The sequence below is a fragment of the Balaenoptera ricei genome, chromosome 11 (assembly GCF_028023285.1).
Source record: "Balaenoptera ricei isolate mBalRic1 chromosome 11, mBalRic1.hap2, whole genome shotgun sequence".
Classification (NCBI taxonomy): Eukaryota; Metazoa; Chordata; class Mammalia; order Artiodactyla; family Balaenopteridae; genus Balaenoptera; species Balaenoptera ricei.
Window position 1 is genome coordinate 7,720,432 of NC_082649.1, and position 12,069 is coordinate 7,732,500.

The 12,069-nt window shown below is 36.0% G+C and overlaps 1 protein-coding gene across 1 annotated transcript in view; it reads right to left on the minus strand.

Moving 5' to 3' along the window:
- The window catches only part of LOC132375389 (uncharacterized), a 249,143-nt gene that overhangs the window by 202,313 nt on the left and 34,761 nt on the right, over window positions 1-12,069 (minus strand). The gene's annotated exons all lie outside the window — the stretch shown is intronic.

The window sequence follows — 12,069 nt, forward strand, 5'->3', positions numbered from 1 at the left end:
GCTATCTGTCTGTTGCTAAAAAAATTAATGGGAAAATTTTCAAATGTAGACTTTAGAAGAATAATTTGAAATTTTAATCAAATTGTTTCTAGGATATACTCAAGAAATGGACACCATTGGATTATAATGATGTTCAGAGTTCACTGATGACTCTATTTACCCACTTGTATATAATTCACAAAGTATATCATGTCGTTGTGTCCAGAATTCCAGTCAACTTAATAACATCTTAATTATGAGAAACTATAGCAAAATTTCCACATTGCTAGTTGAGTAAAAAGAAAGGAAAAAGAGAGAGGGAGGAGGGAGGGATGAAGGAAGAAAAGAAAGAAGAAAGGGAGGGAGGAAGGAAGGAAAGAAGGGAGGGAGGGAAGGAAGGAAGGGAGGAATGCAAGTGTAAGGGGCCTGTTCACAGGTCTCTTTTGTTATATCAACTTAAGTAACACGAAGGAAAGGTACAAATGATTTAGCCAGAAATTTTATCCGAGACATCAACAATCTCAACAACACAAACCCAAAATTCTCACTTCACATTTCCCCCTTACTTTTGTCCTTATGTCGGTAACAAAACTGTAGCATCAAATATGACTTTGTAATAGAGAAAAAGATCTGTTATCAATTTTCCAAATCTAGTTTCATACTTCCTGCAGACTGAAATGTATAGCAGTCTGTTGCTAGTAATTTGCATTCAGTAAAATGTAATCTACTCTGACGATAACTCAAGTTGCCTCAAACAGTACAAAAGAAATAAAGCTTCGTCAACTGAAAACAACAATAATTTTGAAAGTATTGCCCACAGGGAAGGGTTAATATTGTACATACCAAGTATACTGTGATATTCCATAATGTATTTGTTTTAGGATCAAAAATAATCCCAACAGCAGCTCCAAGACTAAATGGAATTTTGATACGAACCAAGGCTTAAAATTTATATTTCTGGACCGGCACATTTTTGCTGTCAGTCTCCGTTCTATCAATGTAGTAAGAACTGAAAATCTGCTTTACCTCTATTCTCAGTAAAGAAAAAATAAATGCATTTCATTTTTGTTACTTTATCTGTCAACAGCTACTAGGCTGATATGAATCTTGGCAGTATGTAATCAAAGTCTTCTGTACTGCAATAACACAGTAATTCTACCCCATTCACAGTAATTGTTGTTTTTTTTCCCCTTTAACACAAAGCACTGTGATACTCTTAAGTATACCCTTTCATATGCTGGCAAAATAATTCACCTTTATTAAAGCAAAAATAGTGGTGTATTCCTTATTATATTGCCATGGCAGCACCAGTCAACTATTGGTACCCATATCCTGGAAACTCCTCCAATCCAATACAAAACTCCAATTCTCTGTCTACTGAAATGACTTATTAATAAATAATGGCAAGTGAATCAAGTCCTTGGAGAATAAACAAAGTTAAGTCATTTTTAACCACAGGTCTGGAGAGGCTGATCTGGCTTGTAGGTTCTCAGACCATTTCCATCCCTGTTGTCAGTTGAGAAATGAGGGTCTTGCCCAGCTGAGTGAGAAGGAGGCCTGCACACCAGGAGCCTTCCAGGCGCTACCTCCCCTAAGGGCTTGAGGCTTGCCCACTCAGCTGGAAGATGGGCCCCTTCAAGGTCTCCATACGGTTTCAAAATCTATGCAAAGTGTTCCTTCTACATTCAGTGTGGGTTGAGACACACATGTAAGTTATAAACGCCGCTCCTGGAGTGATTTATTTTCTACTTTGCATTCTGGGATATGGCAAATAGCATTTTACGAGTAAAGGATTATAAGGGATCTTGAGCAAAGAGGCAATCCACTGATTCTCTTTAAAAATCCTCAAATTCTATAACATTATGTATTTAGAGGATTCATATATTTTTACAATGTATTTGTATTTTATACTACATTTTACAGTTCCTTGTGTATCGTTTTACATATGTAATATTATACTTGCTGTCGTCTGTCTCTTACTCTAAAATACAAGCTCCATGAGGGTAAAAACATAATCTCTGTGCCCAGAATTGTGCCTGGCACACAGAGGTACTCATAATATTATCTGAATTCATTTGTTAGATAAACCGTTTTTGGAAACTTTTTGTAATACCCAAATCCTTCCATTGTCTAGATGTTGTTTCTTGATTAAAATGAGCCAAAACTTATCACCTTTTTATCACACTTTATTCCTCTCGTCCTTTCTGTTCCCCATCCCCTCTCTCTTTTCCTTCAAGACCCCCTTCCCTTTGTTGTTTAATTGAGTCCTTCTAGGAACCAAACACTATGTCTGGATTTTAAGAACAAACAGAAAACAGTGGCTCTGCCTTCAGAGCTAACGTTCAATCCAGTGTGATTTAATATCATGTAAGGGACAGAGTTCTGTTGAGTGTGTGGTAGGAGCACCTAGCCTATACTGGGGACTTCAAAGACTTCCTGGAGAAATTATCACCCGAAGTAAGTTTAAAATGTAATTAGGAATTAGCCATATCAAAAATAAAGGGGAAAGGAATTTTTATTGGAAGGAGAAGCATAGGCAAAGGAAAAAAGACACAAAAGCATAAAGACATGGGAAGCATGTTTTGTTAGTGGATACTCCCCAATTATTCCCTGCCTCCCAAAGTTACAATATAATAAAGTAAGTAATGGAATCCAAACTTCCTCAGTGGTCCCAGAGTTGAGTTTTTAACTGATATTTTTGCTCGAATTATTATTACGTCGTACAGGGTCACTTTATGCTGATAAGATGTTTCAGATCCATTCAATTATTTAAGGTGTATTTACTGAGTGCTTATTGTGTGAATATATCAGCAAAACAAACATTCAAAAACCCCTCCCCTCACAGAGCTTACATTCTGTGAGTGGAAGAATAAAAGCAAACAAATATGTATGTTTTACAGTTTATGAGATGGTACTACATGATGCGGGGGAAAAATAGAGCCAGATAAAGATGATTTGGCATCCCAGGGAGGGGTGGGGCTGCATCTCTTGCATATACCTTTGTTTCAAACTAGGAATGACATGCAGGATTAAATCACTATGTTCTCAGCACTACTGAGATAGTGAAGTGGTAATGTAATATTTATAATTTATTATTTATAGCATTACTATTTTGCCAATTTCTTGCTATAACATAAATCAGCTTATGAATCAAATAAGAACCTACTATTATTAAATATTAAAATAACTTTTCCTTTCTATTGTTGTATCTTGCCTTGATAGGCCAATAACCTAAATATAGTAGGCAGAGTTTAAGATGGGAAAGCACGTGGAACCTATGAGCAGTTTGGAAACTACAGACTTCATCTTAACAATAGTTCCTTTGCTCGTGTTTCATTGGATAGGTCAAGATTTAATAAAGTGAGATGGTTTTAGGAGAGGATATATATTACCAGAAGGTAGGTTACTAATAGGATAAATTCCTAAAAGTGCCCTAATCATTCAGAATATGCTTTTGGATATATCTAAAATCATCTCACAGGAAAATTAACAGACCCACTGAGAAACTCAAAGTAGGGCATTTAGCAATATACATACAACAGGTTTTAATATGGCTGACATTTAACTGCTTGTTACATTCAGATGAATAATCTGACAATTGCCTATATACATATATCTATGGTTCTACACTGAAGCAATTGGGCATGATACATAAATTAATAAATCAGTAAATTGGTCTTTATACTCTCAATACTCTACTTTTGTTTCTAACTTCCGAGAATTGGCTGTTCGACGTTTAGAATCAGCCTCAGTTAGTGCATTTCTTGGGCTATTTTTACTGATTGGGGGAGGAAGGCGCGTGTACTTGCCTCTGCCCTTCCACAGATATCAGGTTTTCCTACCCTTTAACTCAGAGCAGCATGGAATGTAATCAGGGCTTTTACTTAAATTACACCGTACGTGAACTTTGGTCAGGAAATCCTCCAGGGTGCACCCATGCAGTTCCTTGGGGGCTATAATAGTGAGAATGAAATTGCCCACCAGAGGAAGGTTAGTGTGAATCATGGGAAGCGTCTTGACTCAACGAGGCAACCACTTCCTTTCAAATCAGCCCCATTAGCTCCAGAGAGAGAAGCTCTGAATGTCTCTATCCATTTTTGGATTGGTTTATTGGTTCCATTCTTGTCCTCTTCCTGTGACTCCACCTGCTTCAACTCAGCTTTTTATCACCAATCATCAGGTTTTTTATAATATTCTGTAAGTTAAATAAACACAAGGCCTGCATGTAAACTAAATAACTAAACAAGTTACATTCTATGATTTACAGCCGTGCACCAAAATTTTACAAACTAGGATATTCTGAACATTATTCCTTTTAAAGGCATGAAGCCTAGAGATCTATAATTAAATTTGATTCCCATGAACTTTATAAATAAATTTGGGAAAACTTTCTACTTTCCCCACTTTGAAAATCTAATACCAAGGTCTCAGGTTTAAATGTTCAGGCAGTTTATATATGTGTATGAAACAGAAATGTGGAAATCAAGAGGTTGCAATAAACGGCAAGTTAGTGGGAACTATGTCAAACTCAAACATGCTCCATCTTACTAAATCCACTCAAATACTATTTTTATAAGATTGATTTACAAACAATTTTTAAATTAATGGCAACAAAAGAGACAAGGCTACTTTTTAATATGACAATTACCTTAAACCAAAGAATGATTACCTTAAACCAAAATTTCATTATACTAAGTATCAAAACAAAACTATAACAAAACCCAAACAAACCAAAAAAAAAAACCTAAGGATAAAAACTCAAACTATGACTTAGATGTCCACTATCAATATTATTATCCAATATTCTCTTAGAAATCTTAGTCAAAGTAATTAGAACAGAAATAAGGGGGAACATGAGCTAAAAAAGTATTGAAAATAATTATATTTTGTGTAAATATTATTTGAAGGAAATGTTTTCATACCATGAATGCATGAGAGATTTGATTGAAAAACCTTTAGAACAAAGACAATAATTTGCAAAGTATTTGAATAATACCCTGAAAACAACAAGATAATCTTTAAGAATCATTGATTTTTTAAAATACCAACAATAGCCACTTAGGAGATATAATAATTAAATAGAAAACCAACACCCATCATAAAGCTCCAGATAACTCTCAAAATTAATTTATTTCTATTAGATTTTCATAGGAATCCCTAGGTAGTCATCAAGAGTATTCATCTTACCCAGAAACTCAAACTGAAAGGCATGAGGTTTTAACCACAGAGTTAAAAACAGCAAATGAATACCATTTCTGTTTTCTTCCTTATAGAAAGGCTAACCTGTGAAAATGGCTCCACTGCTCACACTATATTCAAAAACTGGTGCTCTGTTGGACAAATTAGCTTTCTCCACTGCTTATTCTTACTTCTTTTCCAAATCTTGTGGGTATTTGAGATTATCAGTGATTTGAAAACCTAAATAGGGTAATAATAGTCGAAGTTTGCTAACAAGTACTAATTAATTGAGCCATATTCTTTCTTCCCCTAAGGTCCTCCCTCATGGTAAATTACCAGGCATTTTAACTTTCAAACCACTGGAGTGCTGTCGAGTGCATAATTGCTGCAGGGCTCATCTGACGTACCCCAAGGCATTAATGCATCATGCGTTCCTCCGGACCTCAAATCCTCAGAGTTAAAGCGGGTCCCTAAGCACCTAACTTCTAAACAGGAAGATCTTTCCATTACTTAAGTAATAATGATAATTCAAAGGTTAAGTATAAATATATTGTTTTTTATGCATATTTAAAAGTCCTACAAAAGCAATGTCAAAGTAGGTGTGTTTTTTTCTTTCGAGTTGAAGCCAGGCACCATTGTCCTACTTGCCCATAAATTTATGTATACAGTTTAGAATACTGCCTTTCAATTAGGAAGGACCTGATATTAGACATCAGTCACCCCCTAATATTTCTGATTGTGCCCTCATTCATTTAATAACTATGCCTTCCCCCCTGCATCTATGGTTACTTATATCCATGTATTGTACTTAAGGGTTCATTCAGGTAGCAATATTTTCATCACACTGTAGCACACTTCAGTATGAAAGCAATCAATATATTGGATTATTAGATTTAGTTTAAACAATATTGATTAATAATACTTTCTCTTTAAAAATCTGGTAACTTATAGACAACTAACTCTATCTCATAAAACAAAGGGTTCAGGTCTTCCCATGGGTCTTTTTTTATAAGGCTTTTGGTCAATCAATCTGATGAAGGCTAAGGAAAATCTTATTTTCTATTAAATCTCTTTAATAGAAAACAAAAAATATCTGAAAGAAACTCTAAATGGAATTTTTCAGAGATTAAGGACTAACGTATGCTAAAAACATGTATAAGGTCATGAAAAGTTTATGTAAGATCATAAGAAACTTTTCTAGTAAAATTGTTCTTAAAATGGAAATGCAACTATTGAACTCCAGTCAACATGGTGGCCTTGTAAACTTTGAAATTATGCACAATTTCATTGATATAGTGCAACTTATTCTGGAAGCAAAAAAAAAATCTTTTAGAAAATTTCACCCACCTAGAGGGGTGGGATAGGGAGGGTGAGAGGGAGACGCAAGAGGGAGGGGATATGGGGATATAAGTACATGTACAGCTGATTCACTTTGCTGTACAGCAGAGACTAACACAACAATGTAAAGCAATTACACTCCAATAAAGATGTTAAAAAAAATGAAAATTTCACCAAATATTTAGGAGGTATAGGTAAACAATTTAGTAACCTGTCCAACTGCTAAGAGACTGATTGCATCACTAATGTATCAGAAAACAAGTCTTTCTCTCAGTTCTTTTACTGTGCAGCTGTTTATATTAGGAGACTCATTGGACTTCTGTAATATCAGCTATATGATCTCTACTTCTAGCATTTCTATGATTCTAAGATTCTTAACCATACTTTTTACCACTATACAGATTCCTGTGCTCACATTTTTCTTTTGAAGGTACATAAATTTCACTGGCACATAAAAAAATCCAGTGGTTTAAATGTATGAATCTATCATCAATGAACTGGAATCATAAAGTAGTATCTCTGAATATTAAAATAATTCTTATAAAAATTCTTTCCCCAACCAATGACTTATGACAGATTTTATAAAATATTATTTTACAAAGAGTCATACACTGGGGGTTTCACAAAAATTTGAAGAGAAGATAGAAAAATGACTGTGCTCAACAGCTGGTAAACTGTTACCCATGGTTTCAATTTTAGCATTAACAGAAACAGGAAAAGACAACATCAGTAGACATTCTGCTGATTTCCTGGGCAAATCTGTGTGATTACCTGGAGGTGGGCAGTTCCTTCTGAGAAGAAAACTAATTAAACTTTTCTTACGCTGTTGAAATTCCCAAAACTCAAATATTTGATTAAAATGCTCCTTTCCCAATGGGACAAATATTATTCTAGAACTCTGGTACTCCATTTAGGAAAAAAAAAGGAGGGGGTGGGGTAGGATAGTAAACTTAAATTGATTTGTATAACCTGACCAAATATTTCACCCATCTTGTATCTACATAAAGTATTTCTTTATTTCTGTAGGAAGGATGCTTTCCTGAGTGTATATTTTTAGGCTTCCAAGTCAATGAAAGAGGTTCAAATCACTTAGGAGCCAAACGGTATCTAAAAACACAAATCCAGGTCAGTTCATAAACCTAAAGCAAATGATTTTCCTATATATTTCTTTTTCTTAATAATATTTGAAATGTCCCAAATCAAAAAGTATTTTTAAATGTACTATATATTTCATATAACACCTTTTTTCCATCTTAAGGGGCAAATGAGAACAATATAAACGGTTTTATACAATATCACTTCTGAAATAATCTAGGCTATGTGCACTAGGGGGAAAAACAATTCTTGTCACATATTTGCTCTGACAATTTGAATTAATGCACTTAACATGTACCCTTACATGTCATTTTTATTATAAATTTTTGTGCATGTGTATTTCTAATGGCCACACCAATCTGAAGATAGATTTAGGGTCACGATTACAACCCTAATTTAGGATTTCTCTAGCTCAGGCACAACTATTATGATTTCCTACCCTTAATTCAAACCACCCCTCATTTCTTTGGAGAGGATATAAGTCCTTTGATCACAGACGCTGAAACTCATTCCTCTCTGCTTCTTTTGGGACATCTGCCATTTTCTTTCTCTAAGGCTGAGGCTTCCGCTTTGCTGCCTGCTGTCAAGGTTCCTACACTGTGGTCTTCTGACCACATCCATCATGAAGTCAGTGGTGGCACCTCCACCCCACAGAGCAGCAGGGAAAGCACTTCCTGTCAATCCCACAGCTGCTGCTGGGGCCACCTCAAGCGACCACTGTCACTTCCAATACTGATTCCTGCTGGTACCCATTATAGGTTATCCCAAGTTCTATCCAACATCTTCTCAGGTTCTGATCAAACCTTGAACTCACGCCTCTGTCCATCTCACATTCCATTGGCAATGCCAACTGGAGGGATACACGTCATCTCTACCCGCATGGCTTCCCTCCATGTCACACAGGTTAGCAGGTAGAGCTCCTAGGTCCCCAGCGACTGACAGAGATCCCAGTTTTTATTCCAAGCCCCTCTCCCCAAGACCCAGGAATAAATGCCTGAGGATTACACCATGGGACAATATGATTGGCAAACACTAGACTGTACTCAAAACTAGTTTTCTTCTCTGGCCCTGAGTCTTCGAATAAGATCAAGATCATGTGCCTGTCTCTTTCCTTAGAATTAGTCCTTTGCCAGGAACATTCTTAGTCTTTTTTCAAAATGGAAATGCAACAAATGAACCAGTCAAACTGCAGGTAGAGAGAGCTTAGCAAAGTTTAAATTGAATATGGAATTTCATTGCATCAGTGTAACTTCTTATTCTGATGGCCAGGGAGTATTTTTGTAAATGTCACCCAATATTTAAAGGGAACTAGGTTTAAAAAAAAAAAAAAATTTCTGTCCAGCTGCTAAAATACTGACCACATCACTGAAGCATCAGAAAACCTAAATTTTTATAGGTTTTTTACACTAAAAAGTTATGTTCATTTTAGGCCACTTTAAACCACAAATCCTCAGACATGCTCAGTCCTAGGCTGAACACAGTTTAATCAACTAAACTGAGATCACAGTTATGTTCATATGGTACACACACACACACACACACACACACACACACTTATTTTTTCCTGATTTACCCATACTTCTAGAGTCATTCAATCTGAGAAATGTTATTTATGAAATTGATGTAAAAATCTTGTATGAGAAAACATTGCTTTTTTGAGAGTGCCTGTTTAATCTGGATTAATCAACTAAAATCTCAAGAGTTGCCCTCAGTGTGACTTTGCTGGTGTAACACGCTTCATGACACAGAGAACGACCATGTCTGTTGTGTTCACTTTTGCATCTCCTGTATCTAACATAGTGCTTGGGAAACAGATGTTTGATCAATATGTTTTCAGTAAATGAGGAAGAGGAAATGGAGAAATATATAAAGTATTTTGGGATTATATATATATATATATAACTCCTAAGCAAAATATTGTATAAATTTTATGTCCAACTAATCACACATATACCACTTCCATTTTTTAATTGTACTGATGTCATGAACAATAGGATATGATCAGGAAAGAATCCAAGACGGAGGAGCTGTACGGGACGTTTATCAGATGTGTGTCTGGTTGATTTGCTTTGCTGTCGTGCATCCGTTTCCCCTCCCTAATAACATCACAATTTCCTAGTTCCCAGTGTGTATAGTCTTGATGGTTCAGTAACTCCAGATTCCCGTCTCCAATGACAGAAGCCAGGAAGGGCTGACAGAACCTACTTCCCCTACCTGTGACAAAGCCAAGGAGCTGGCAAGTGACCTAAGCGTGGTCAATCAAATGCTCTCCCCTACGATTTTGGGTGAGGGAAGCAAGGATGGAAAGGACACTTGAAATAACCTCTGAAAATTACAGATTAAAAGGAAAAAACTTCCCAAGTGCAATTAAATCGCTCACCATCATTTGAACTGTTTTACTATGCACTTCCATAATTATTTATTTCTTCTTATCTAAAGCCTTTCCATGGCTCCTTCTCACATCTGTCCCATGTTTCATTTTACTGTCATTTAGAGTTCAGTCATTCACGACTTTGAGTGCCACTATGTTATAGATTCAGATTATTAAATACGCCCTTTCGACCTACCCAGCCCTCAAGCCCTTGTTATGTTTAGGACCTAAGTCCATTCCTCTGTCTTTTGAAATTCTAATTAGTTGTGGGTTCTCTGTCGCTCTCCCTTTTCAAGTGCTGTAATTCTGAATTTCCCTTCCTCATCAGGTTAATCATCATCAGGCCAGGCCATGGCTGGCAGTGAGCGAAGTGGATGAGCTGGGGTCAGAGAAGCAGTCTGAGTTCCGGGCAAGATGGAGCAGAGGACATGTGGCCAAAAATGATCACATGTGAGTTATTCCTCCCAAAATTTACAAAACAGGGGATTGAATGCTTTTGCTAAGTGTCTACCTACAAATTAAAGGCAATAGGAATGGAAAGAAGGTCTTGAGCAGAGCCTAGGTGACTTTCTTTAGAAGTGAGCACCTGAGACAGAGCGTGTGAAAGAGACCTGGCGGGAAGCAGGAAGGACTGAGACTTTTGCTGTGTTTTTTCTCATTCACACCTTGTAAAAATGACTGATACCAACGTACAGTGTCAGCTCTGTAGCACACTGCCATTTCTCTGGAGAACCTTTAGACAAATAAGCTTCTAAGAATGCTTTAACACTGGAGTGTTCAGGAGGGATTTGAGGGTACCCTCCAAGTGATCTTAAAATCAGACCACTCAGTAGTTCCTTATTTTGCTTGTTCCTAAAGATCAGTGTGTATTTATTTCAATCACATTTTTCCTCTACTAAGGGACTCAATCCATCACAAATTTGAAGTCTTTTTATTCCAAAGTTTGTTAGAAAATCCCTCTCCTTGACATTTCCTTCATAATTTAAATCGCTATCTATCCAACAATTTTACATTTCTGTGAAATAATTTGGGTAAGTAAAGTAGCATTGGTATTCTGCCATTACTTACCATTACTTTTTTTTTTTAAAGCATCTAAAAGGTAGAAGTGTATTGGATACTTACTTATAGGATGAAAAAGGCGGAAATGTGTTTGATATTTACTTATAGGATGAGAATTTGTGCTCATTGTTATAATATTGTGGGGGAAAATGTAGTTACTCTATTTTACTTAAGTCATCACACTGGCAGATGATATAAATGTTCTTTTTTATTGTATTAGCAAGAAACATTGTGTTCTACAATACCTAACAGTTTCTAAATTCAGGTATTTCAAATATTATTCCTTGTTCACAGACCATAAAATTGCACATCTCATTTGCAATTGAATTTTTTTTGGAGGCTCTCCCAAAGGCAGGTGAGCAGGGTGGGTTTAGGTAGAGATTCATCAAATAATTTTTTTAATGTTGATTATGTTCCAGAATGGAGGTGGTATAACCCCTACCTATGTCCATGTCTGGCTGGTTTTGTCAGGATAATAAATCATTCCTGGCTTTTCCATCTAAAGCTCCTTCCACTCTGATCTACTTTTGAGTTATAAAATGTTCTCTCTCCCCATTTACTAATTTCTGGTTCATAGGAGAATTTATTCAATCCATCTCCAGGAATACTTTTTATATCCAGACTTTTTACATCATAGAAATAATGTTAGAAATGACAAGTACAATTGAGACAGTGTTGGAACTATTATATTGTAGGTCAATATTAGTTATGCAGCATTTTGGAGGCTGGGAAGTTATGGTCCTCTAAGAGTTCCTCAAATTCTCCCATGCAAACTTGAGTGGCTGGACTTCCAGGTCTAATAGTCTGTAACTGCATTGCTCACTACCATAGCCACCAGCCATATATGCCTATGGCACACTTGAAATGAGGCGAACTCACATTAAGACTTGCTGTCAGTATAAATACACACAGATTTCAAAGACTTCATACCAGAAAAAGTTAAATATTGCTTTAAATTTTTACTTTGATTATAAGTTGAAATAATATTTGTAGATATTGATTGAAATAAATTGTATTATTAAAGTTCATTCACTTTTTTCTTTTTAATT